We start from the raw sequence: 7,467 nt of genomic DNA, 5'->3' as shown, positions 1-7,467 counted from the left end.
CATGACTCAAAGTCCAGAAGAAAAGAAAACATTAATAGATCTTTTTATCACAAAATAGAAAACATAAAATTAAAACCCCATCTACCTGGCAAACAGAACAACAAAAACATCATAACCAAAGTCAAAAGAAAAACAACAAACTAAGAAAATATATTTGCAACTCATATCAGAAAGCTCTAATCTCCATATATATGAAGACCTCCTAGAAATCAAGAAGCAAAAGACCAATGACCATCTCTGTATGACTGTGTGTTTGATTAGTATGAAAACATCCAGAAGAAGCAAAGCCACTTATTTTGCATGAGTGTTTGAAGGACTAGTAGAGTAAGAGCATAAACTTAGTGGTCCAGATTCAAATCTCAGTTTTGTCACTTTCTAGTTTGTGACTTGGGCAAGTCATTTCACCTGCGTAAGTCTCATTTTTTCCTATCTGTAAAATGGGGATTATAGTATCCACCTTGTAGTGCCATTGTGAGGATTAAACAGATGGATTACACTCAGTGACTACCTATCACATGGTTAGTACTCAATAAATGTTTGCTGTTAGTATTCGAGTAGAGATTTAAAAATTAAGAACATAACCTAACCTCAGGATCTTTCAGATATTCAGAATGTGAGGTCCATGTAAAGTAGAGCTAACAAAACAAACATCAATATTGTTATAATTTAATAAGATCCCACTCATCTATCTTACAAATATGGTTGTATTTACAACAACCATGACTATTTCTCTTTTACAGATGAGGAAACTGAGACTCAGAGAGGTTAAATGACTTGCATAAGGTGGCAGCTACTAAGTGGTAAAACAGATTTAACTACAGGTATGACTGGCTCCAAAAGCTGGGTGTTCGTTTTCTATACCACTCCGTCTCTCAATTTAAAAGCTAAAAAACAAATTGTCCAACTAACTGGTTGCAGAAAAAGATATCCAGAGCCCCTGAAGTTATAAAAATTCCAGCCTTCCATTATAAGAATGGACTCTGGTCCAGAAGTAAAAATTGCTATCTGGCTATCTGTGGGAGCTTACTTCTGAGTGGGAGGGAGAAGGCCTAGACTGGGTTTTAGCAGATCTTTATCACGTGTTGCTACTAATCTTCCTTTTTACTGCTCAGAAGAAAGAATAAAGAGATCCCTTCTGTGGTTGTGGGTGGAGGGGCACGCACACTGCCATTTCTTGGGGATAGACTTCTATATGGCACAAATGCTATCTGCCCAGAGCTTATGAAGGACATGTCTGCAGCCAGCAGTGAATATGGCCTCTCATGCAGTCTGTCTGGGCCCCAGGTGAGTGTACAGCTGGGGCTTTTCTCATGTCCCAGAAACTGATTCTCTGGTTCCAGGAGCCTGACTGCCCAAGACATAACTAGGACAATAACACTCACATTTGGCCCAGGTTGTTCAAAGCTCATAGCTGGAATACTTAGGGAGCTCTAGCTATACCTCGAGCCCTACAGCTGAAACAAGGGTCTCCCTAAGATGGAGAAATGAGATGCCCTTACCCAGCCTCCCTTTAAGAGATAATGTCCCCCAAGTGACACCCTGTCACCCCCTACACAGACACGGCTTTACAAAACAGGCACAAAATCCTGAACACTCTTTTCTGTGGAAATCCTAGCACATAGTTTCATTGCCTTTACATCTCTGGAATGCTGACTTAAAAGCCTGCAGCTAAAATGTTCTAACAAACAGGCTGTCTTGTCTCTCTGAAACTGCAGCATTTCAGAGGTCAGGAAGAGAGTCCTCCCATCAGCCTCGTCAATCAGTGGGTTACATAAGGAGGGATTTGTTTTTGACCTCTAAGGAGGATATCCACAGCATGCTAGGATTTTAGCGATATTTACTGAATCTCTATGAAGTATATGACCATTTACCAGCTCCCAAATAACAGCAACAATATTTAGGGTTTACTATCTGACAAACATGTTAATGGTATTTCACAAAGTCCTGTAAGGAAGGTATTATGATCTCCCCATCTTATAGAGAAGGAAACTGAAACATAGAGAGGATGTGTAATTTGCCCACAGTTTTACAGAGCTGATAAGTGGAAGAGCTGGGGCTTGAATCAAAGTAGTGTGGCTTGAATCTACTCTTAAACCATAATGCTACACTGTCTCTCAGGGTGATAATGATGGTAGTGGTGGAAGTGTTGGTGGAGGAGATGGTAATGGTGGTGGCAGGGATGGTGAAGGAGGAGGTGGTATTGGTGGTGATGATAACAGTGATGATGATACTATTTCCCTGGCCCTGTGGTAAGCATTTCCCGTACATTATCACATTAAATGTAAGCTTCTAGGAAGTCTCATCAGTTTCACTGTATCCGTCTACTTTTATCCACCTCCTGCCACTATCCAAGCCCAAGCTGCCATCATCTCTCCTCTGGACTAGTGATAGCAGGCTGTTCTCCTGGTTGCAAACCAAGCTGCCATCATCTCTCCTCTGGACTAGTGATAGCCTGCTAACTGTTCTCCTGGTTGCATACTTTGTCTATACAATCTCACCACATTACAGCCGCCAGAAGGATCATCTGAAGCATTATCTCAGATCATAGCACTTACCCTGTTGTCTTAATCTTCCAGGGGCTTCCCCTGCACTTGGACTGAAATCCCAATTCTTTGCTACAATTTACGAGGCCCTATGGGATCTGACCCTGTTAACCTGCCAGACCTCACCTCCTGCTTCTCTTCTCCTTGCCCAGGGGGCTCTGGCACCTTCCTTTTCTTCCTGACCACGGCGCCTTCATTACCAGGCCGGGACATTTATACTGGATGTTTTCCTCTGTCCCTAAATCTTGGCAGGACTGGCTTTTTGTCATTGAGGCATTGACTCAAAAGACTGCTCCTTAGAAGGGCCTTCCCTGAACTCCCAGCTGTGGATTCCCAGCTCCCATCTCTCTCCTGTCCTCCTGCCCAGCTACCTCAAGACCCAGCTGTATCTTTGTTGATTTACAGTTATTTATCATCTCCACATCTAGGCTACAACTCTGTGAAGGCAGAGATCTTGTCCCTCATGTTTGCTGTTTTATCACTAGTACATCATACAGTGCCTGGCATAGAATGGAGCCCCGTAAATATTGACTGATGAAATAATTGAGTTATCTCGTTTATTCTTCACAAGAACACTGTTATACAAGTGAAGCAACAGCTTTATAACCATCAATGACACACTGAAGGCCAAATGTCTAGTAAGTGGCATTTAACTTCAGAGTCCACAACCTTAACGCCTGTGCAATAGTTGGCTCCGTGAACCTGAATTTTTACCCCTTTTCTCTGCATTTCAGTGTCATCCTCACTTTAAGATAAGAAGATTGAGAGATCTTAACTGTGTCTCTTAACTATTTTCCAGGAGTATCTGAGGTCAATAGTCCATGTTCCTAACCACTAGACCAGCGTTGGCAAACTTTCTTGTAGAAGATAATTATTTTAAGTTTTGTGGGCCATGTGGTCTTTGTTGCAGCTACTTAATACTGCTGATGCAATACATAAACAGACATAAACAATAAGTAAATAAGGGCGTGGTGGTGATTCAATCAAACTTTTATATAAACAGGCAGTAGGCCAGATTTGGCTGTAGTTTGATGATACCTTTACTAAACTACAGGGGAAGAAGTCTTTAGTTTTCATCTATCATTCAGTTATTATGAATCCTAGTAAATAGACATGAAGATCTCATCTATCCCCAGAACAAAGGTGAGTACGTGTAGGAGAAATAATCAGTGCTTTAAGAAAGGTCAAGGTCTTTTCCACAGTTCCACATTCACCAGTCACCATGTTCACAGAAGCAGACATAGACAGTCTCCTGTTTTTTTCTGTATCTAACTTGAGCGATCTTTAGGTGAGCCTGGTGGCAGGGGTTCTCTAACAGAAAGGAGGATTTGCGTCCAGGCTCAGGGAGAAGTCAGGAGGGCAAATATCTGCTCCTGAGTCATTGAGGAATCAAGAGCCTTGACATTCCCAATAAATTAGGGGTGTAATGATGACTTTGGTCAAGAGGGGCCAGTGGAGGCTGTAGAGAGAGTCCACAAACTAGACAGCCCAGGATCCAGTGGGATCTTAGGAGGCGAGCAGAGGTCTGAGCTAGACAAGAAGGCAGCTCTTCCCATGCCGAGCCTATGTCCCTGGGACTTTTGCATTTGGAATGATTTTTATTTTTAGAAATCAAAAAAATCGTAGCAAATGCTATGGGTAATATATAATAAATGCGGACATTCCCACCATCCAGAATTAAGAACTCAATATGTTGTTAAATTTGCTTTTTAAAAATAGATGAAAGAAATAAAACATTACTAGTATACTTTACATCTCCTTTTTCCTACCACCTCAGTCCCATATCCCACCTCTAGCCACCTCTAGTGGCAACTATTGTCATGGATTAGGTGTGTATACTACCAGTCCATTTATTGTTACAAAATTATTTTACTGAGATAAATCTATTATTTTAATCATTTTAAAATATACAATTTAGTGATGATTTGTATATTCAAAATATTGTGCAACCATAACTATCTAATTTCAGAAAATTTTCATCACCCACCAAATAAAAACCCTTGTACCTCCCAAATCTCCTCTCCCAAGTCCCTGCAACCATTAATCTGTCTTTATGGAGTTGCCTGTGCTGAATATCCATATAAATGGAATCATATTATATGTAACCTTTTGTATCTGGCTTCTTTCACTTAGCATACTATTTCTAAGTTTCATCCATGTAGTAGCACGTGTCAAGATTCATTCTCTTTTCTGGCTGAATAATATTCCATTGTTTAGATATACTATATTTTGTTTATCCATTTCATCAGCTGGACATTCGAGTTGTTTCTACTTTTTGGCAATTATGAGTAGTGCTGCTATGAATATTTGTGTGCAAGTATTTGAAGACTTCTTTTAATTTTGGGGGGGTATACACCTAGAAGTAGAATTGTTGGGTTTTATGGTAACTTTATATTTAACTTTCTAAGGAACTATCAACTCTTTTCCACCGTGGCTATACCATTTTATGTTCCTACCAGCAGGTATGAAGGTCCCAATTGCTCCACAGCCTCACCAACACTCGTTATTCTCTAATCTTCCTTTTTTATTATAGCCACAAGAGTGAGTATGAAGTGATATATTATTGTGGTTTTTATTTGCATTTCCCTAATGACAACTGATATCAAGCATCTTTGCATATGCCTATTGGTCACTTGTATATCTTCTCTGGAGAAAATTTATCACTTTTTACCTCTATGTATTTATTCCAGGCAACCACAAATAATGTGTAGTATTATTTTGAGAGTGGAAATCTAAATATTTTCTCCACTTATCATTGTTTTTGAGCTCCTTATCATGTTGTTTTATATAGATCTAGTTCATAGCTTAACCGCGTCTCTCCTTCCCTATGCCATATTTTATTTATCTATTCTCTTATTTATGAATAGTTAGATTTTTCTTTTTTTTTTTTTACTTTTATTAAAAGTGTTACCTTTCCCTTCCCTTTACATGCCACCCTCTGCACTCCTGAGATTGGTTTTCTAAGGCAGGATCATAGGATATGCACATTTGCAGTCTTACGAGATATTTAGTTTCTCTTTATACATACATTTGGATGCAAGGGTCTTGCCTGCATCACACTTCAGGAGACCTCTCCAGTGTGCACCCCCATGTTTGCCAAGCCGGTGTTCAATTTTTCTCAGTATTCTTAAGCGCCATGGCAAGTATTCTGATCAGGAGGTAGTATAATGAAACAGTTCTTCTGCATCATATTTGTCAGAACAGTGGCTCCCAAACTGCAGGTTGCAGACCAGCATCATCAGCCTCACCTGGGAACTTATTAGGAAAACAAAACCTTGGGCTTCATCCCAGATCTGAGTCAAAAACTCTGTAAGTTGTCCCCCGGGTGATACTGATCAACATTAATGTTATCACTGTGCTAGGGCTTTCCCATTTTACAAGCGGGAAGCAAAGGAAAAAACCAATCACCTAATCTCAATGCTAAAGTAAACATGCTAAGAAAGAAGTAAACACTTGTATACAACACTCTGTAGACCATGGGGAGAGAACATGGGACAGTGGGACACAATGAGGCTTTAAGACCAGAGACAGCAGTGTTCAAGTTCTGGTCCTGCAGAGTGGGAATCCTTGGCAAGAACCTTAACCTCCCTAGGTCTTACCCACAGGGTTTGTAATGGTTAAAAGAAATGTTACCCGAAAGGTTGCATGTTGTATGATTCCATTTACAAGAAATATCCAGGGCAGGTAAACTATATAGACAGAAAGTAAATTAACAGTTGGGTTGCCAAGGGCTGGGGAGGGAGGGAAATGGAATAACTGCTTAATAATCATGGAGTTTCTCTGCAGAGTGATGAAAATGTTTTGGACCTCGACAGAGACAATGGTTTCAAAACATGAAGAATGTGCTAAATGTCATAGAATTGTGCACGTTAAAGTAATTTTATGTTATGTGACTTTTACCTCAATTAAGTAAAAAGAGAGCTATTATATGGAAAACGCTCCACACAGCACTGGGTATGATGTAGAAAGCAGCTATCATTATTGCAAAAAGTTGAAGTTTATAGTAAGAAAAACTGGAAGCAGATTATATGTCTAACAATAGTGGATTAATTAATGTTATGTTCCAGTTGAACAATCTGATACTATGTAGATATTAAGAATAATAATGTCCAGGTATATGTATGAAGAAGAACAATGTTCACATGTACCACAGAGTAAGATGGGCAAACCACAAAACAGTAACTGTGCATCATGTCGCCCTATTTGCACTGTGTACATAATTACATATTTGGGAGAGCTATATGCCAAAATATGAAGAACAGGTCTGATAGTAAAATTATGACATAATAATCTTTTTTAAAGTTTATTTTATAATTTTCTACAACACCCACGTGATGTTAGTGTAATAAATAAAAATTTGAAAAGGAAATGTATTAGGGTGCGTTTTACTTAAAGACTGTGTTGTTGAACCCTTACCTAAAAGTATTCTAAATATAAATTCCCTAAGTTATGGTTTTGAGTTCACGATTTTAACATTAATTCAGAGTAAGATTTAATTAATTAGTTAATTAATTGCTACTTTCACTTTCAAAGGTCTCAGCCACATGGAAGGACCATATTGCTCCCTTGAAAGAAATATCTAGCTTTAATAGAGTTAATACAAAGCCCACCCCATCTTTTTAAACACAGAGGATGAATGACCTGTAAGGTCCTGTAAGAATGAATGACACCTCAGGCTGGATGGCTAAACTGGGGCGTGATAAAGTGCCCTGTGGCTGAGTCACACACAGTTTATGCCTGATTCCTGGGGGAAAGAGAGTAGAGAAACTGAGTCATATACTACTGGAAGGGCTCCCTGTGCAAAAAGGATTTCTTAGAGTCAAGAAATGACTTATGTTTTTGTTTCCTCAGTTTCCCCAAAGAAAAATCGCATCTCTTAGGAAAACTGCTGGTGTTTAGCGTGTTTCTGCAGCAAAATTACTTT

Source organism: Pteropus alecto, unplaced genomic scaffold, assembly GCF_000325575.1.
Source record: "Pteropus alecto unplaced genomic scaffold, ASM32557v1 scaffold75, whole genome shotgun sequence".
Lineage (NCBI taxonomy): Eukaryota > Metazoa > Chordata > Mammalia > Chiroptera > Pteropodidae > Pteropus > Pteropus alecto.
This window is presented reverse-complemented; position numbering follows the sequence as displayed.